General features: G+C 39.1%; 1 protein-coding gene and 1 long non-coding RNA gene across 16 annotated transcripts in view; one reads left to right on the top strand and one right to left on the bottom strand.

Annotated features, from left to right (window-relative positions):
- The window catches only part of LOC309637605, a 69,117-nt gene extending 48,951 nt beyond the window's left edge, over positions 1-20,166 (bottom strand). The window contains exon 1 of the long non-coding RNA XR_014250700.1: positions 10,191-20,166. This is a non-coding gene — a long non-coding RNA (uncharacterized lncRNA). The remainder of the gene's footprint in view (positions 1-10,190) is intronic.
- Positions 1-22,029, top strand: part of FHIT (fragile histidine triad diadenosine triphosphatase) — a 1,480,075-nt gene that overhangs the window by 590,103 nt on the left and 867,943 nt on the right. The window lies entirely within an intron of this gene.

The following is a 22,029-nucleotide window of genomic DNA, read 5'->3' as shown; positions in this document are numbered from 1 at the left end:
GTGGATTTTGGGAGCAAAGATATATATATATATATATTTTCCCCTTTTTCTCTTTTTGTGAGTGTGTATGTGTATGCTTCTGTGTGGGATTTTGTCTATATAGCTTTGCTTTAACCATTTGTCCTAGGGTTCTGTCTCTCCGTTTTTTGTTTTTGTTTTTGTTTTTTTAGTATAGTTTTTAGCGCTTGTTACCATTGGTGGATTTCTTTTTTGGTTTGATCTCTCTCTTCTTTCTTTCCTTCTTTTTTTTTTTTAAAAATTACTTTAAAAATTAAAAAAAATTTTTTTCAATTTTTTATTTTAGTAACTTTATTTTATTTTATCTTCTTCTTTCTTTCTTTCTTTTTTTTTCTCCCATTTATTCTGAGCCGTGTGTATGACAGGCTCTTGGTGCTCCAGTCAGGATTCAGGGCTGTGCCTCTGAGGTGGGAGAGCCAAGTTCAGGACATTGGTCCACCAGAGACCTCCCAGCTCCACATAATATCAAACGGCGAAAATCTCCCAGAGATCTCCATCTCAACGCCAAGACCCAGCTTCACTCAACGACCAGCAAGCTACAGTGCTGGACACAATATGCCAACCAACTAGCAAGACAGGAACACAACTCCACCCGTTAGCAGAGAGGCTGCCTAAAGTTATAATAAGGCCACAGACACCCCAAAACACACCACCAGACGTGGACCTGCCCACCAGAAAGACAAGATCCAGTCTCATCCACCAGAACACAGGCACTAGTCCCCTCCACCAGGAAGCCTACACAACCCACTGAACCAACCTTAGCCACTGGGGACAGACACCAAAAACAACGGGAACTATGAACCTGCAGCCTGCGAAAAGAAGACCCCCCACAAACACAGTAAGTTAAGCAAAATGAGAAGACAGAGAAACACACAGATGAAGGAACAAGGTTAAAACTCACCAGACCTAACAAATGAAGAGGAAATAGGCAGTCTACCTGAAAAAGAATTCAGAATAATGATAGTAAAGATGATCCAAAATCTTGGAAATAGAATGGAGGAAATACAAGAAACGTTTAGCAAGGACCTAGAAGAACTAAAGAACAAACAAACAGTGATGAACAGCACAATAAATTAAATTAAAAATTCTCTAGAAGGGATCAATAGCAAAATAACTGAGGCAGAAGAACGGATAAGTGACCTGAAAGATAAAATAGTGGAAATAACTACTGCAGAGCAGAATAAAGAAAAAAGAATGAAAAGAACTGAGGACAGTCTCAGAGAACTCTGGGACAACATTAAACGCACCAACATTCGAATTATAAGGGTCCCAGAAGAAAAAGAGAAAAAGAAAGGGACTGAGAAAATATTTGAAGAGATTATAGTTGAAAACTTCCCTAATATGGGAAAGGAAATAGTTAATCAAGTCCAGGAAGCAAAGAGAGTCCCATACAGGATAAATCCAAGGAGAAACACGCCAAGACACATATTAATCCCAGTATCAAAAATTAAATACAAAGAAAAAAAGCAGCAAGGGAAAAACAACAAATAACATACAAGGGAATCCCCAAAAGGTTAACAGCTGATCTTTCAGCAGAAACTCTGCAAGCCAGAAGGGAGTGGCAGGACATATGTAAACTGATGAAGGGGAAAAACCTACAACCAAGATTACTCTACCCTGCAAGGATCTCATTCAGATTCGACTGAGAAATTAAAACCTTTACAGACAAGCAAAACTTAAGACAGTTCAGCATCACCAAACCAGCTTAACAACAAATGCTAAAGGAACTTCTCTAGGCAGGAAACACAAGAGAAGGACAAGACCTACAATAACAAGCCCAAAACAATTAAGAAAATGGTAATAGGAACATACATATCGATAATTACCTTAAATGTAAATGGATTAAATGCTCCAACCAAAATACATAGACTGGCTGAATGGGTACAAAAACAAGACCCGCATATATGCTGTCTACAAGAGACCCACTTCAGACCTAGGGACACATACAGACTGAAAGTGAGGGGATGGAAAAAGATATTCCATGCAAATGGAAATCAAAAGAAAGCTGGAGTAGCAATTCTCATATCAGACAAAATAGACTTTAAAATAAAGACTATTACAAGAGACAAAGAAGGACACTACATAATGATCAAGGGAGCAATCCAAGAAGAAGATATAACAATTGTAAATATTTATGCACCCAACATAGGAGCACCTCAATACATAAGGCAAATACCAACAGCCATAAAAAGGTAAATCGACAGTAACACATTCAAAGTAGGGGACATTAACACCCCACTTTCACCAATGGACAGATCATCCAAAATGAAAATAAATAAGGAAACACAAGCTTTGAATGATACATTAAACAAGATGGACTTAATTGACATTTATAGGACATTCCATCCAAAAACAACAGAATACACTTTCTTCTCAAGTGCTCATGGAACATTCTCCAGGATAGATCATATCTTGGGTCACAAATGAAGCCTTGGTAAATTTAAGAAAATTGAAATCGTATCAAGTATCTTTTCCGACCACAGTGCTATGAGACTAGATATCAATTACAGGAAAGAATCTGTAAAAAATACAAACACATGGAGGCTAAACAATACACTACTTAATAACCAATAAATCACTGAAGAAATCAAAGAGGAAATCAAAAAATACCTAGAAACAATTGACAATGAAAACACGATGACCCAAAACCTATGGGATGCAGCAAAAGGAGTTCTAAGAGGGAAGTTTATAGCAATACAATCCTACCTCAAGAAACAAGAAACACCACAAATAAACAACCTAACCTTACACCTAAAGCAGTTAGAGAAAGAAGAACAAAAAAACGCCAAAGTTAGCAGAAGGAAAGAAATCATAAAGATCAGATCAGAAATAAATGAAAAAGAAAGGAAGGAAATGATAGCAAAGATCAATAAAACTAAAAGCTGGTTCTTTGAGAAGATAAACAAAATTGATAAACCATTAGCCAGACTCATCAAGAAAAAAAGGAAGAAGACTCAAATCAATAGAATTAGAAATGAAAAAGGAGAAGTAAAACTAACACTGCAGAAATACAAAGGATCATGAGAGATTAATACAAGCAACTCTATGCCAATAAAATGGACAACCTGGAAGAAATGGACAAATTCTTAGAAATGCACAACCTTCTGAGACTGAACCAGGAAGAAATAGAAAATATGAACAGACCAATCACAAGCACTGAAATTGAAGCTGTGATTAAAAATCTTCCAACAAACAAAAGCCCAGGACCAGATGGCTTCACAGGCCAATTCTATGAAACATTTAGAGAAGAGCTAACACCTATCCTTCTCAAACTCTTCCAAAATATAGCAGAGGGAGGCACACTCCCAAACTCATTCTGTGAGGCCACCATCACCCTGATACCAAGACCAGACAAAGATGTCACAGAGAAAGAAAACTACAGGCCACTATCACTGATGAATATAGATGCAAAAATCCTCAGCAAAATACTAGCAAACAGACTCCAACAGCACATTAAAAGGATCATACACCATGATCAAGTGGGGTTTATCCCAGGAATGCAAGGATTCTTCAATATATGCAAATGAATCAATGTGATACACCATATTAACAAATTGAAGGAGAAAAACCATATGATCATCTCAATAGATGCAGAGAAAGCTTTCGACAAAATTCAACACCCATTTATGATAAAAGCCCTGCAGAAAGTAGGCATAGAGGGAACTTTCCTCAACATAATGAAGGCCATATATGACAAACCCACAGCCAACATCGTCCTCAATGGTGAAAAACTGAAACCATTTCCACTAAGATCAGGAACAAGACAAGGTTGCCCACTCTCACCACTATTATTCAACATAGTTTTGGAAGTTTTAGCCACAGCAATCAGAGAAGAAAAAGAAATAAAAAGAATCCAAATTGGAAAAGAGGAAGTAAAGCTGTCACTGTTTGCAGATGACATGATACTATACATAGAGAATCCTAAAGATGCTACCCGAAAACTTCTAGAGCTAATCAGTGAATTTGGTAAGGTAGCAGGATACAAAATTAATGCACAGAAATCTCTGGCATTCCTATACACTAATGATGAAAAATCTGAAAGAGAAATTAAGGAAACACTCCCATTTACCACTGTGAGAAAAAGAATAAAATATCTAGGAATAAACCTACCTAAGGAGACAAAAGACCTGTATGCAGAAAATTATAAGATACTGATGAAAGAAATTAAAGAGGATACAAATAGATGGAGAGATATACCATGTTCTTGGATTGGAAGTATCAACATTGTGAAAATGACTCTACTACCCAAAGCAATCTACAGATTCAAAGCAATCCCTATCAAACTACCACTGGCATTTTTCACAAAACTAGAACAAAAAATTTCACAATTTGTATGGAAACACAAAAAACCCCGAATAGCCAAAGCAGTCTTGGGAAAGAAAAATGGAGTTGGAGGAATCAGGCTCCCTGACTTCAGACTATACTACAAAGCTACAGTAATCCAGACAGTATGGTACTGGCATAAAAACAAATATAGATCAATGGAACAGGATAGAAAGCCCAGAGATAAACCTATGCACCTATAGTCACCTTATCTTTGATAAAGGAGGCAAGAATATACAGTGGAGAAGAGACAGCCTCTTCAATAAGTGGTGCTGGGAAAACTGGACAGCTACATGTAAAAGAATGAAATTAGAACAGTCCCTAACACCATGCACAAAAACTCAAAATGGATTAAAGACCTAAATGGAAGGCCAGACAGACACTATCAAACTCTTAGAGGAAAACATAGGCAGAACCCTCTATGACATAAATCACAGCAAGATCCTTTTTGACCCAGCTCCTAGAGAAATGGAAATAAAAACAAATATAAACAAGTGGGACCTAATGAAACCTAAAAGCTTTTGCACAGCAAAGGAAACCATAAACAAGACCAAAAGACAACCCTCAGAATGGGAGAAAATATTTGCAAATGAAGCAACTGACAAAGGATTAATCTCCAAAATTTACAAGCAGCTCATGCAGCTCAATATCAAAAAAACAAACAACCCAATCCAAAAATGAGCAGAAGACCTAAAGAGACATTTCTCCAAAGAAGATATACAGATTGACAACAAACACATGAAAGAATGTTCAACATCATTAATCATTAGAGAAATGGAAATCAAAAATACAATGAGATATCATCTCACACTGGTCAGAATGGGCATCATCAAAAAATCTAGAAACAATAAATGCTGGAGAGGGTGTGGAGAAAAGGGAACCCTCTTGCACTGTTGGTGGGAATGTAAATTGATACAGCCACTATGGAGAACAGTATGGAGGTTCCTCAAAAAAGTAAAAATAGAACTACCATACGACCCAGCAATCCCACTACTGGGCATATACCCTGAGAAAACCATAATTCAAAAAGACTCATGTACCACATTGTTCATTGCAGCTCTGTTTACAATAGCCAGGATATAGAAGCAACCTAAGTGTCCATCAACAGATGAATGGGTAAAGAAGATGTGGCACATATATACAATGGAGTATTACTCAGCCATAAAAGGAAATGAAATTGAGTTATTTGTAGTGAGGTGGATGGACCTAGAGTCTGTCATACAGAGTGAAGTAAGTCAGAAAGAGAAGAACAAATACCGTATGCTAACACATATATATGGAATCTAAAAAACAAACAAAGAAATGGTCATGAAGAACTTGGGGGCAAGAAGGGAATAAAGACACAGACCTACTAGAGAATGGACTTGAGGATATGGGGAAGGGGAAGGGTAAGCTGGGATAAAGTGAGAGAGTGGCATGGACATATATACACTACTAAATGTAAAATAGATAGCTAGTGGGAAGCAATTATACTCCAATAAAGATGTTAAAAAAAAAATGGTACAGGCACTTTGGAAAGCAGTTACTCAAGTGGTTAAATATAATGTTATATAATTCAGCAGTTCTACTGCTAGATATGTACGCAAGATATATGAAAATGTGTCCACATAAAAATGTGTCCATGAATGTTTATAGCAGTGTAATTGCCAAAAAGTGCAAAATACTGAAATGTCCGTTAACTGATGAATGTATAAATAAATGTGGTATATCCTTTCAATGAAATATTATTTGGCAATAAAAAGAAATAAGGTACCAATGCATGCTAAAACATGGATGAACCTTGATAACATTTTATTACATGCGACTAGCTAGTAAAAAAGACCACATATTGGACAATTAGAGTCCTAGTAATTCTACCACAGGCATACTTAAAATTATTAATATTGTTCAGTAATTTCCTTAATATTCTGAACTCTCAGTTCTAGTCCTGCCTTTTTGCTGCTTTGTTCTTTTTCTCCATGATAAAATCCTCTCCCACCCTTCTGAAATATTTTACATTCTGAATCATTGTCAAATCTTTTCTCTCTTTCCATTCTTATTACCCCTGTTCTTGTTCACGTTCCTATACTTTGCTGAGATTTGGCACCAGCTTCCTAACTTGGCCCCGTGGCCTTCTGTCCTATTGCTTTCAAGTCTATGGTAGCTGTAGGGATTTTCATAAACTTCATATCTACTCTGTCAGTCCTCTGCCTGAGCTCTCCAAAAACATATCTATCACTGTCAGATGAAATTCAAGCTTGTCAACATGGCTTACTTAGAAAGTAAGCCAACCTTTCCTGCTCATCTCTCACCTTGACTCCTTACTTCTTGCTTTGTGTTCTGGCTGCATTGAACTGCAGGAAGTTCTCTGCATACAGCATGCTGGTTGTTTTCTTTACCCCGCATAGATACCATTCCTTCTCCTTGGAATGCTCTCCTCATCAAACTTTCAGCCACTTGGCTCCACTAAGGCATAGCCTAAACAGCTCTTCTGGCAGTGCTGTGGCTGGGTCAGTTTCTCTCTGTGTTACTCTAGCATTGCACTTACCGTGTTTTGTCATAACTATCTTTTCATGTGTTGTACGGTTTTTTTAAAAAAAGCAAAGATTGTGTCTCATTACTGTACAGCACATTGCCTGGTGCACGGGAGATACTGAAGGAAGAGGGTAAGGAGGCAGCGAGGGAGACATTGGCCCTGAGAGAAGCCTTCCACCCCTTTTACCTGGCTTCAGACAAGCTAAAGACCAACTCAGGTAGGACAGATAGTTTGCTAGCCAATGTTTTCCCAAAGAAATTCCAGAATGAACATTTCCTTGCTCCTTCCAGGATTTTACCACCATGACAATCCATTTCTGACTGTTGTTCAATTCGTGTTTCACCAATATTATATCCTCATGCTTGTTCCTTCTGTTCTGGGCTAACTAAGTCTGTGGATCACCCAATGTCTTCCACACTGTAGTCCTTCATAAGACATAAAGATTCTGGACTTAAACATTGGTATCTGCAGTTGAGTGATGCAAGTACATGGAACTTCATTTTAGGACAGAGCACAGTCCATACTTATGAAAAGAACAAGCATTTTGCAGTTAAAACAGAGCAGGGTCTAAATCATGGTTCCATGATTTATAAGCTTTGGGACTGTAACTAGATTACTTGATTTCTTTAAAGCCCTGGTTCTCATTGTAAAATAGGAATACAGATTTACATAAGTATTACATGGAATTAAATGAGAAGTCATGTAAAATTTAGAGCATACTACTAGAGAACAGTTGTTTCTCGAGCCAGGAGGACTTGAGTTTGGCACTGAGAATACAGGGGTGGTATATTGGCCTGAGGAAGCTGAACTTTGGTTTCAAGTAGATCCAACTATGTAATTAGATAACAACATAGGAGATTATTTTTTGCTCATATAACAGATTAATGAGTATTTATCATATGTCTACTACATGTGCGAGGTACTGGCTTAGGCACTACAAATACGGAAATGGAAAAAATAGGAAGGTCTCACAGTGCTCCTAAAGAGGGACTTCATGGGGAAAAAAACTGCCTGTGTTTGCAGTCACTTACAGGTTAAGGTATATGACTATCAACAGCAACATCTCCAAGTCATGGATGGGGACACCCTTGGAATTATCTGGTTGTTTGGTCCCTGCCTGGTTGGGCAGAGGTGCCTTATGGGACAGTTAGATGGCTAGGGTACGTGGAAGAAGGGAGGTTCCTTCTTTAGACCAGAGAGCTCAGAAATGTGGCAAAGCCTGAAACTATCAATGCAGAATAAGGTTTGAAGTGATGTAGTTTTTAAACCCTTGCAGGACACAGACACCACTCTTCCATGAGCTTCCCACTTTGAAGATGTCATGCCTTCCCTGAGACCCCACTCCTGCCAAAAAAAGAACCACTCCAAACCAACCAAACAACAACAATAGCAACAACAAAGACCCCTGAGAACATCAGGGGCCTTAAATCCTCACAAAGTATGAGTTCCAACACATGAATCCAATCAGCTGAGGCTGAGGTGTTGACATTGGATTTATTTGCATGACGTAATAGCTTATTTCAGAACCCACTCAAAAGCTCCTTTTTCCATTGAGTTGTGATTATTTTGCTCTATTCCCTGTGGATGAAATTCATATAAACTCTGGATTGACTATATATTCTCCTCTGCCTTTCTCTCACTTAACACTGTGCTTGTCCTACCCACCTAATGACAAAAACAGTTTCCTAAGTGACTGAGCACCGGGTTGTGTGAAAATCCTGTCTAGAATTCTTCCTTTAAAAAATCCATGTGATGAAATATGAATCACCTTAAAGAAAGAGAAAGATGGAGTCATGATATTGAGTGAGATGTGGATATGATCCTTACCCTGTTGGATGCAAATGACCTTATCAGCCAATTTAGGATTATGAGAATAGGGCCAGTGGGTGCTTTTTACCTGTGGAAGGTACTTTGAAGTGGCACCACGAGACTTGGAGGCCTGACTGCTTTTGAATCTTGGCTCCATTGCCAGCCAGTCAAATTATTTTGAGCAACGTATTTAACCTCTTGAGCCTCAGCTTTTTCATCTCTAAAATGGGGATAACAATCCCTGCATTATATATAGCCCTGGAGGCTCAAATCATTATGAAAAAGGAAAAGGATTATTCTCCCTACAGAATGGACACTCCATTGGCATACTGGTTGTTCAATAAAAGGGCTGATTCCCTCCAGAGTTAAACTGTCATACCATGTACTGGTATTTCAATGGCCTAATTCTTTTTCATACTTTGTCAATTGCCCAACAATCTTAAGCATTTCTGGAGTTCCTGCTACATGCCTATCACTATACAATGGTCTTGGAAGACAAAAGAAGTTTCAGACCACAGAGTGCCAACCATGGAAATGTATTTTCTGGAATATTTTTTCACGTAATGCTCTGCATGATCACTCGTGGATGCTTTAAAAAAAATACAGTGCAAATTTCAGAATAAATGTATGAAAGGATTCATATATGTTCAGAAAACGTAGTCAACATGCACCCATATATAAGTAAGTATATTAAAAAGCAGAATGGAATCATGCATTCCAAGTTATTAATAGCATTTACCCCTGGATGTGAAAAAAGGATTGGTATGAAAGAATCACTTGGGACTTAAATGTTTTAGTCTGTAGGCTTCTGAGTGGTTTGAGATTTTTGCAACAAGAATGTAATCATGTATTACTTTGATTTTTTAAAAAATCAATACACTTTTTTTGAGAAGTTTTAGGTTTACAGAAAAATTGAGCAAAAAGTACAGAGTTTCCATATACCCCATCACCCTCCCCAGGTCCTCTATTATTAATATCTTGTGTTAGTGTGGTAGGTACATTTATTACAATTGATGAGCCAGTGTTGTTACATTATTTTTCACCAAAGTCTGTAGTTTATATTAGGTTTCACTCTTGGTGTTATACATTCTATGGGTTTTGACAAATGTTTAATTACACGTACCTAACATTATAGTATCTCACAGAATAGTTTCACTGCCCTAAAAATCCCCTGTACTCCACCCATTCATCCTTTCTTTCCTCCCACTGAACCCCTGGCAACCACTTTTTTTTAAAAATTATTTATTTATTTATTTAGGCTGTGTTGGGTCTTCATTTCTGTGTGAGGGCTTTCTCTAGTTGTGGCAAGCGGGGGCCACTCTTCATTGTGGTGCGCGGGCCTCTCACTATCACGGCCTCTCTTGTTGCAGAGCACAGGCTCCAGACGCACAGGCTCAGTAGTTGTGGCTCACGGGCCTAGTTGCTCCGCGGCATGTGGGATCTTCCCAGACCAGGGCTCGAACCCGTGTCCCCTGCATTAGCAGGCAGATTCTCAACCGCTGTGCCACCAGGGAAGCCCAACCACTTTTTTTTTTTAACTATCTCCATCATTTTTCCTTTTCCAATATGTCATATAGTTGGAATCATACAGTATGTAGCCTTTTCAGATCGGCTTCTTTCACTTAGCAATATGCTACTAAGGTTCTTCCATGTCTTTTCATGGCTTCGTAGCTCTTTTCTTCATTGTCTGGATGTACCACAGTTTGTTTATCCATTCACCTATTGAAGGCCATCTTAGTTGTTTCCAAGTTTTGGTAATTATGAATAAAGCTGCTTTAAACATTCATGTGCAGGTTTTGTATGGACCTAAGTTTTCAGATCATTTGGGTATGTATCATGGACTGTTGAATCATTTAGTAAGAGTATGTTTGATTTGTAAGAAACTGCCATATTGCTTTCCAAAGTGGCAATACCATTTTGCATTCCCACCAGCAATGAATGAGAGTTCCTGTTGCTCCACATCTTCCCCATCATTTGACGGTGTTAGTGTTTTTGATTTTCATCATTCTAATAGATGTGTAGTGGTATCTCATATTATTTTAACTTGTAACTCACTAATAATGTATGATTTAGAGCATCTTTTAATATGCTTATTTTTGATCTATATGTCTTCTTTGCTCTGGTGCCTGTCAAGTCTTTGGCCCATTTTTTAGTTGGGTTGTTCATTTCCTTATCACTGAGTTTGAATTCTTTCTTTGTTTTGGATAATAGTTCTTTATCAGATACACCTTTTGCAGTAGTGTTTCTCCCAAGTATTTTCTCCCAAACTGTGGGTTTTTTCCCCCCGGTATGGATGTCTAGTTGTTCCAGCACCATTTGTTGAAAAGACTGTTCCTTTCTCCATTCAATTGCCTTTGCTCCTTTGTCAAAGATCATTTGACTATATTTCTGTGGTTCTGTTTCTGACATCTCTATTCTTTTCTATTGATCTATTTGTCTGTTCTTTTGCCAATACTCTACTGTCTTCATTACTGTAGCTTTGTAGTAAGTCTTAAAGTTTAATAGTGTCAGTCTTTGACTTTGTTCTTCTCCTTCAATTTTGTGTTGGATATTCTGGTTCTTTTGCCTTTCCATATAAACTTTAGAATCAGTTTGTTGATGTCTACAAGCTAGCTTGCTGAGGTTTTTTATTGAGATTGCATTTAATCTGTAGATTAAGTTGAGAAGAACTAACATCTTGATAATATTTTCTTTTTACCTATTTACGTGGAATCTCTTTTTTTAAGATCTACTTTGATTTCTTTTATCAGAGTTTTATAGTTTTCTCCAGATGGATCTTGGACATATTTTGTTCAAGTTATACCTAAGTATCGCATTTGGGGCGGGGGGGGGTTGTTAATCTAAATGGCACTGTGCTTTAAATTTCAAATTCTGGCATATAAGAAAGCAACTGACTTCTGTTTATTAACCTGGTATCCCACAACCCTGCTATAATCACCTGTTAGTTTCAGGACAATATTGCTTGTACAGTTTTACTAAAAAAAGAATCAAAGGAGATGGAGGAGAAAACTGATCCAGCCCACCTATATACATCATAATCATTAAAATGTGATGAAATATTTTGACACCAGGTATGACTTTTGTGAATTTCCCATAATGGCTTACAATTGCTTTTGTTTATATTTGCATGTGTACAGATTCATATAATAAATTGACATACATCAACACATCTGGGGTGAATTCATAAAAGTATGGTGTGATAGGTTATAGACATCCAAATGTGTGACAGTATATAATATGTATAGATATGGAAGTCAGTTAACATGCAAACAAGCAAAGCATGTGAAAAAGTAGAATCTAGACAATGACCGTTCCAACAATCATGGCTCAGTGACAAGAGATATAAGTGACAAGGGTGTAGTAACCCAGAGACACATCACAGTTTTAATACAGAAAGCAGGGCCATGTTGAATGAACCTCTCCCCTCTCATCAGCTCTCTCAGTGTGCAACAGTGAGGAAGATCTCATTTGTGCACACTTGTCTGACTTCCAAAGGAGGGCTTCTCCATCTCTTTGCCTTCCACATCTTCTCACTTCCCCTCTGGTGGGCTGACTCCACTTGGAACTATACAGAGAAGAGTAGTCTGAGTAATGTAGGTCCTGCTGTCTGCTTTGCAATGCAGATTGCCAAGAAGGAGTTGATAATTCAGGATTGATAATAGATCATCCAACATAGGCATGTTATTTATTTATTTATTATTTTCTAAATTTTTACTGGAGTATAGTTGATTTACAATGTTGTTTTAGTTTCAGGTGTACAGCAAAGTGAATCGGTTATACATATACATATATCCACTCTTTTTTAGATTCTTTTCCCATATAGGCCGTTACAGAGTACTGAGTAGAGTTCCCTGTGCTATACAGTAGGTCCTTATTGGTTATCTATTTTATATATAGTAGTGTGTATATGTCAATCCCAATTTTTATAACAGGGATGTCCTTCCCTGCTACTTTGGCTTCTCCAAAGTCTTCTCTTTTTTTAAACACATGTGCAAATGATTTTTTAAAATACAGCCTTACCTGATTTCACCTATAAAGTGACCATAGAATTCAGTTCTCCTTCTATAGTCTTGAAGCATTCTCTTTGTATATCTCTTATAATACATAAGCATATTTCACATTGTATGAGAGTTCTGCAAAATGTCTTTTTCCTCTATTGGATTATAATCCTCTTGACAGTACAGATTCTTTAATGTCTGAACATGCCATGCAGCATCTGACAGTGTAATGCACATATTAGGTACTAATAAAATGTTTGCTTAATTATTAATGGATAATATTACTTAAAATACTGTTAAGATCAATTTAACTCACTATATAGGTGAATTGGACCATCACTTTGTTCTGACTAATAACTGTGACTAAAATGAATACCCAGTTTAGATTTCTGATTTAGTAGTCCTTTTTACTGCTGTTTTTTTTGTTTGTTTGTTTGTTTGTTTTGTTTTGTTTTAGTGTAGTAGCCTGGTGGTTTGCACTAGTCATTAACTTTCAGTTAGAGTCATGAAACCTTAGTAGAGTTGGTATGTTCAGCTTGCCAAGTCACGTTTCCTACATCATCGTACCTGGTGTGTCTGAGAGCAGTCGAATGGTTCCTCTAATGATTTTAGAACACTGCAGTGAATGACAAATTACTGGTGTCTAATATCATATGATTGGTAGATGACTGTTATGTGCTTTATTTCCATCCCTCCAGGAAGGCTGGATTATTACCAAATAGCAGATTGCCATATGAAAATGCCAATATTTACTCTCTGTTGATGCAAGGTAACAATTCAGGAACAGTCATTTGATATAAGACATTCTTAGGATGTTTTTACAAATTGGTAACTAGTTAGGAAGACTGACTCTCTAAGGAACCTGGTATGATTGGGTTGACCTTCAGGTTCAATAGGGTGGGTTTAACAAAGAATTTTTGTGTGGTTAGTCCACATTATTGTCTGAAGAGAGTAGGTGTTTGGTTTTATTTGGGTTCCCAACTTGATTTAGGTTATTCTTAAATCTCAGAATAACAGTTCTGTTTCCAAAGTGATATTAACATAAAAAATTCAAATATAACCAAGAAATATCTACTGAGTTTCTCATGTCGTGCTGCCATTTAATTGGCATACCTCTTCTCCTTTTCGTTAAGTGTTACAAAGCCACAGTTTGTCACTTTGGTTTTTGCTTCTTACTCTTGGTGTGCACCTACTTTATAACATACATCCCCCCAGGTCTGTTTCTAGTCATAGCTGCTTATTAATGCTGCTGCTTTGCTTGCTCGCCTCAGATTTCTCTGTGTCTCTTTCTAACCTGCATCTCTTCCTGCTTTAAGCTATTTTCTGCTCTGTTGGTTTTCTGCCAGCCTTATTGCAACGATGTTCCTGGACTTGGTTGATCCTACATGTGGACCTGCACACACTCTCCACCTCGCTTTCTGCTTCATTGCCTCCTTCCCTCAGGTGACCTGCTCTCAGCTCTGCTGAGGAACATCCAGGGGCCCCCAGCTGCCGTCTGTCCTTGGAATCCCCTCTGTGCTGCGCTGTATGGGGGGTAAACTACAAGCACCTTAGCCCCCCTGAGGGCTGCCATGGTGGCTGTTTAATGCCTAAGGGCGGGTGGGCAAGGGTGTCTAAAGCTTGGACAAGGGAGAATAAGAGAGAAAGAGAAAGATAGAAAAAGAAAGAAAGAAATGGATGTTAAAGAGGAGGGAATGGGGAGAGAAGGAGGGGATGCAGGAAAAAGAGAATGGAGAGTACAAGAAGGAGGGAAGGGCTGAAGAGTAGAGAAAGGAAGGGTACACTCGTCCTTCAGTATCCACGGGGTTTGGTTCTAGGACACTCTGCAGATACCAAAATCCAAGGATGGTCAAATCTCATAGTTTGGACACTATGCAAGTTCCACATCTGTGGATTAAACCAGTTGTGGGTTGTAAACATAGTACCCAATCTGTGGTAGTTTGAATCTGAGGATGTGTAACCCACAGATTCCTGGGGCCAGCTATCAATAGATGAGCAGGAAAGCTATTCCAAGCTCCATGAAAAGGTGCTCTTCATTTAAGAGCCAGTGTTTTCCCGTTGCTTTGCTAAACCCCAAGCTTCACTTACTTTGTACCATTGTGGTTTTGACTCCATTCTCTTGGCCCCTTTGTCACCCACCTTGCTCCCCAGTCCACCTCCCACCCTTCCTGCTTATCGCCAGACCATCCTCCCAGCCTCAGCAGTGTGGGCTCTCTTTCCTTTTCTCTCACACTGCATTCACAACCCGCTCTCAAGATTACACTCATCCTGTGAGGTGTGAGGCTCTTAGATGCTACAAATTTTGGCCAGACTCAACCCAAAGACTCATACTTTATAGGAGGGTAGGTAGGGGAAGTAAAAGTCAGACATTAGAATGATAAGAAAGTTCTGGAGAGTTTCAGAGTTGACATCTCTTACTAATATTCAGAGCCATGTTCCTGCAGGCAAGATCCCCTTCTTATTTTATGTAAGTAATGACATTTTGATATTCTTGGTTCTTAATACTGGAAATGGCAGTGAGGGTAATAGAGTCAATTTCATAAAGCAGGGATTCCAAATAACTTTTGTCATTCATGCCAAGTGTGATTTGTTGCCAACATATACCTGAGATGCTGTATTGAGAAACATTTGAAGGCTGTGTATAGACACAGTGGAAAAAGCTCTGTGATCGAAAAGCAATGTCTGCTATAGTATGAGGAGGTGAGAGTGGTCTGTGTGCCATGCATTTGTTCATCTAGTCTTAAAGTTTTTATAAGAGCATTTGGTATTCTTCTCAGATAGACATTTTATAGATTTAGCTAGTCAGAGAGGAATGGAATCCCTTCAGAAATTTTGGAATGTAATGATCCTTCACCACCACCCTGATTTATTTTCTTCAACTTTGGCACAGGTAACCTAGCTGTAAGAAGGGTACAGATGTTAATAAGCAACAGACATACCTTTGCCCCCATATTAAAAATTACCCAATAACCAAATATTTATCCTCTACTGTTAATGCAAAGCATGTGGTTCATTATAACAGTATAAGAGAGTATTTTGCTTGTTTGTTTGTTTCAGCAAAGTCAAGTGTCTTTCGATAGAATAATCTACTTGGTGTAATTGGAGAAGGTGAGATTTGTTTGGCTTCTATAACAGACATATTTGCTGTGGTGATGCATGTGTGTACTTCCATAGAGTCTCAGAGCTGTAAGGCAATTTAGATGACTCTCAATTCACATGATTTGGAGAATGAAGATCAGAGACTACGTGACTTATTCAGGGCTTCACAGTTAGTTCATACCTCATCATTCTTTTGCATAAAGGATTCACCACTCTTTTTTTTTTTGACCACTTCTCTCTGGAGACCATGGAGAGCCCACCCAGTCTAACGGCCAGAGAGGGAGCCCTAGGTTTGGGTGTGGAGCCATGATTGGCCGGTATCATTTCTGAGCCCCATTCAGTGGGTGAGAGTCATTAGGTAGGGCAGGTGAGGGCTAGGTGAGTAATGGGGCATCTCACCAAGAGCTTTGAAGCCAGGCAGAACAGGAACCAGGATGGTATCAGGGTGCACCGCAGGAGAAAAGTAAGCGGGGGTTGTGCGACTGCCCAGAACAAAGCTGGAGTGTCTCCGGCCCCCAATGCACGCAAACACACAAGTAGCTTTCACTGACTGTCATCTCTGTGGTGTGTGGGTAGAACCAGTTTAAAAATTCAGGACAAGAATAATACCAAACTATTGGATAATAAATTCTATGCAGGCATCTTTGTTAGACATCATCTCCCTGGTAGATGGACTCAGTTATTCACAAATGGGGTGGTGATATTCAGACGGGTAAATCTTTAGACCTAATCTAGAATGGACTTGAAGGTTAGGAGGTCCTATTATACATAAAAATGCTTCAGAACTTCCAAAGTACTATAAAAATAACAGGTATTACTTTGATGCTAATGAGTAAACAACAGTTTCTTTCCTTATACGTATGAGGAGAAGGTTGGACTAAGGGGCCGTTCCTTCTTTAATGTCCTATGGTGTATTTCCGTGATACTTGGCTTGATCTTGGTTTTAACAGAAATATCTACCTGGCCATGTTTTGTTTAAAGACAGATCTAGTCATCCTCTTTCTTTCTGAACAACTGGACTTTGTGTTTCACACTGGACCTTCAGTGTTGTGTTCCAGGTGCCTAACCCCGGGCCTGGCGCCCGTAGGTGCTCCATGAACATTTGTTGAGTCCCTGCCCTTCAGCAGGATGAGGAGACTGTGCACTGACTATGCTAAAGAAGCCTCAGAGATCCTAGCAGCTCAAGGAGCAGCTGGACCCCTTGGCTAACGCCTCGTGGCATTATCTCATTTAATCCCCACACCAATACAAGAGCAGGTGTTATGACACCTGTTTTACAGGTGAGGAAGTTGAGGCTTGAGAGTAAGTGGCCTGAGGTCACATAGTGGGGATGTAAACGCTGAGACTGCAGCCAGGGGTGGGTGGGGCTCTGTGATGGGAAGCCGTCTTGTCTTCCCTCCATTGTACCATGCTCCTCCCAAGAGAGAGAAGCGGAGCTCTCCAGACTGGCACGGGAAGAGGCCACTGTGTCCCTGTACAGTCCAAATGCAGGGAAAAGCAAAAGAGAGCTCTTGATAAATTGCCTCTTAAAAACAGGTAGCAATCTAAAAGAGCAGCCTTGAGTTATTTTTATTTTATTAACATTTTTTTGAAGTTTGCCATCGTTATCTGAGACCTTTCAGGCAGGCACTATGTGGGTCCTTAATAATTTTTCATGTTGATTCTGTGACTGTCCCTAATAGTTCTCTCAAGAAACTGAAATAAGGTCAAGTTGTTCAAATACTTACACAGGACTCTGGAACCTATTGTACCCATATTTAAAGTCTCCTAAAACACTCAGAATTTTATTAATGCTGTTATGCCTCATTCTACAGGGAATTGTGTGGAAACTCTAGCATGGAATTGTATTTCAGGGCAATCAGGTCAGATTCTTTTTGTGTGCATTTGAATTTGTTCTGTTGTTTTTACTTCTGTGTTTACTTATTCCTTGGAATTGAACTCCAATATCTTTAATTAATAGAAACAATGTCAGTAATTGAAGCACTGGATAAATATTTAAATGAATCACAAGATTATTTGACAGATGAAGGTGAGTACAGCTCAAAACTTTTCATGTAACTTAAACTTGGCAATAGACATTTCTAACTGTTCTCACCATGCAAATGCACAGTAATGGCTTAATACAAACAAATTACTAGGGGAGTGAAAGTGAGTATAGTTTTGACACAAGTAGAATAAAACTCATATGCATAAATATAATAAAAATAATAATGCATTTTATTTACTTGTGTGGTGTCTAGCTACAGCTGCATTCTAGCTGCTTTGTCATAAAATTAAAGCAACCGATTAAATACCAATTAGCTGGTTAGAGACAGATCAGATTATAGCAACAATTAAAATCAGCACAGAACAATGTATTCAATCAGTCTGCTCTTCCTTCTGCAAACAAAGTCTTGGAATAAAGTTCTTTATTATATATATATGTGCTTTGTGTATACAGTCAGTGTTGTTCTGGTAGCAAGAACTCTGGGCTTGGTACAAGGAGAGTTAGAAGCTTTACCCAGCTTGGCACCTAAGAAGTGAGACCTTTGAAGCACATCCAGCTGGGGGTAAAGCATAAACAGGGTGCCTAGGTAGAAATGAATGGGTGTGCTATATGTGGGGCAGGGTGGTACCTCCCTGAGCTGAGTGGACAGAATCATGAAAAATGCTCTTCCATAAGAAGCAAAAAGTTGAACTCCATGGAAGGGAGTCGGGAGCCATATGCAATACCAGGATAAAAGCAGTGCTGGTGGATTTTTTGGATTACCAATGATGGACATATTAATGCTTCCCACATATGGGAAAGGCTTGAGTTTACACACCTATTGGGTAGAATGCTATTTTCTTTTGAGTAGGTTTGGAAGCAACAAGATCTAATTAATTGTGCATCAGTCTTTAAAGTGGCATAACAGTCTATCCATGTGCCCCTTATACAGTGTTGCCATATCTGTGTATGACTTGATATGGCATTAATATATTAATATATATTTAATATATTTAATATTTCTTTGAATTGACTTACTTTTAAAACATAACTTTGTTTTTAAAGGAAACTCTACACCATTTTAAATGGAAAACGATGCCACCTACCATGAAGAGAAGGGAAACATAAAAATACTCAGTGAAATTAAATTATCACAGATTTACTCAAGGGAGATGCTGTTGCCTGATGATGGCTCTGAACCTGAGGCCTATTCTCCCTTTGTTAATGAGGAGATTCACAAGTATTATCTGATTAAGACAGGTGGCAACACATTGAGACTTGCTCCTTGAAATAATAAAAAGGATTGGACAGGAATTTAAACAGAAATACATTTCTCACCACGTGATTCAGTTATTTAATACCAGGTCTGTGTGGCGCCTAGAGTCCTCTGCTGTGTGTTCCTGGTGGTGTGTGCCCTACCTGTAGGAACCAGTTGTCCAATACAACCAGCCCTAGGCTGGTGGTGGGAAAGCAAGGCTCCTGTTTTAGACCTGCTCTTCACTCTCTGTATCATGTCTAGCTTTTACTGTGTCTTGGCCAGCTTATAGGAATATTTCAAAGATGACACAAGGAAATATTTGCTCCAGACCAGGGCTGCTGGCGAGTGAGTGTATTTAATTCTGTGGGTCAGTATTAGGGAGCCTATTCCCCTGCTCCTTTCTTCCTCTCCTCTCTTAGGAGCAAGCCTGCCTGTCGAGGACACAGTTTTGCTCTCTCCTCCAGGCATAAACTCAAACCTGGCAGGAACAGGCCCATAATTTTCAAGGAGGGGGATAAGGTGAAAGAATCCAACATACTTTACTTACCGCTATTGTCAGTCAGGACATTCCTCTCTCTCATAGGCCACGATGAACACCTTCTAAAAGCTGCGTGGGAGAAAATTTCACCAAAAGAAGGAAAAATATTTCAAACTTGTGAAGGCTTCCCTGGATGGATTTATGCCATTCTGGTTTCTGGTACAGAGGTCAGAGGATAGAATTTACCAAATTTTATTAGTTCTGTGATAACATGAATTATAAAATATACCAATAATGTAGTTATTAGAGAATTCTAAAATCTCTACATTAAATATGCACATCACTTGAAAAGAACCTTCATTTATGAAATATTAAAACATGAAGAAAAATGGTTATTTTAGCATTAAAAAACCACTTCCATCATGGTTTTCACTGCATCATCAGCCCATTCCTTTAAAGTCTTATCTATTCATGTGTCACCTAAATATTCAGCACTGGTCTCTCTGTTTATGTGATTCTCACTGAATTGCAAAGCCAAATAAGGATGTACATCATTTAAGATTTATTTTTTCTTTTGTATGACATTTTTTTTTAATCAGCCTAAAGAATAAATTTGGTATGTGGCAATGGGATGGAGGATGAGCTTGTGATATTGTTATAATATCAGGTCCAGTTCCTACTTGGCCCAACTCTTTTTCTTCCTGGAAAACACACACACACACACACACACACACACACACGAGGCCAAAGGAAAGCTAAGTTATCCTTTGTTATTAGCTGGGTCTTAGGACCATTGCACCTATGAGAACCCTGGAGAGCTGGACTGAACCTTTGGTGTATTCTTTTACCTGCATTAAAGTAGCTTCAGTGGCCTGGATCCAGAACAGACACATTCTCTTCTGCCCTAATTAGGAGTCAAATCTCACCTGAGCAGTGAGAGGGGCCATCGATGGAGAACACCCATAGCACTAGAGGAAATGGAGCCAGAGAGGGATAGAGCGTGTTCACTTCTGGTTGGTGTTGGTTCAAGCTGCTTGCCTGAGGCCTGCTCAGGCTGGGGCATTATCCTCAGGGCCGGTGGCCACTGGAAATGAAGAGTTTAGAGAGAGACAGAGAGAGAGAGAGACACTGATTGATTCACCCACTGCATGAGCAGACAAGAGAGAGATGGACACGGCCCTGTGCACCTCTGAAAGCTCCATCACAAGCAAGCAGAGTACACTAAGTGGAATCCCTTTGTCCCTGAAATGGGGGAATCACTTGCCCTTAACCCTCACTCACCATGAGAAGATACAAAGGCGATGGAAGCAGGAGGAGAGAAGCCTTGAGTGGAGGCAGATAAGCTGCTTGAGTGTTAGACCAGAGGGGAAAAAGAGAATAGGACTCTTCTCTCCCCATCCTTTCTGTTTCTCTTCTGATGTTCACAGGAATTTAGGTTTCTGACCTACTACTCAAGAGTATAGTTTTCAGACAAATGTTTTTCTAAACTAGTGGAATGTGTGCAGATAAACTTGTAGTTAGACTGAATGTTAGAGTGAGAAGGAGGAATGATTGGATGGGGGAGGAGTGACTTTGGAAATACTGAAGACGTGATGTTTATTAGACACGTGGTTTGGGAAATTGTAATCCTTGCAGCATTTACTCAGTGCCCAGTGAATGCTCAACACCTCTGCTACCTCAATTAAATATAATCAATCTCTATCATCCTGATGAGTTGCTCTGAAAATAACCACCAATTATCCCAACTTCAGTAGAGAAGATAATATACTTTTAATTGGGGGCAGACTGGAGAGGAATATAGAGATACTAACAGATATTTGGTAAGAAAGCCTTCTGCATCCTACAAAAGAATTCTACCGTTCAACCACCCTTGAAGACAATGAACATGAAAGTGCCCTCTTCCAAGGAGACTCACTGAGGAAGTGACTTCTTACCTCCCCGGGCACCCATGAAAATGAGAAAGATGTCCGTCAGCAATCCAAGGCTCCTGGGACTTCCCTGGTGGTCCAGTGGTTAAGAATCCACCCTCCAATGCAGGGGACGTGGGTTCGATCCCTGGTCAGGGAACTAAGATCCCACATGCCATGGGGCAACTAAGCCCGAGTGCCACAAAGGAAGATCCTGCATGCCGCAACTAAGACCCATCGCAGCCAAATAAATAAATAAATAAATATTTAAACAAACAAACAAAAGCAATCCAAGGCTCCTATTTCTGTGGTCTTGGTATTTACATCACGTTAGAAGAAATGCTGGTGGTTTCCAACTTGAGAAAGGGTGACTTGGCTTTTGTGGTGTGGTAATTGGTGATTATTTACAGTCATCAGATATGAAAGTGGCTGTCATAAGGAAGAGGGACTAAAATTTATTCTTTCTAGTTCCTGACGACAGACCCTAGTAATAGGGAAGCTGATTTTAGCTTGAATTAATAACTTTGCAGCAATCACAGACGTCTACTGGTGGAATGATAAGCCCCACAAAGCAGTGATATTCCCGTTAGTGGAAGGATTTAAGCTGAATTAAGTTTCTTTGGAAGCAAGTAACAGAGATCAACTTGAGCTAACATAC

Source organism: Balaenoptera physalus (assembly GCF_965194825.1).
Source record: "Balaenoptera physalus genome assembly, chromosome: 11".
NCBI lineage: Eukaryota > Metazoa > Chordata > Mammalia > Artiodactyla > Balaenopteridae > Balaenoptera > Balaenoptera physalus.
This window is presented reverse-complemented; position numbering and strand designations above follow the sequence as displayed.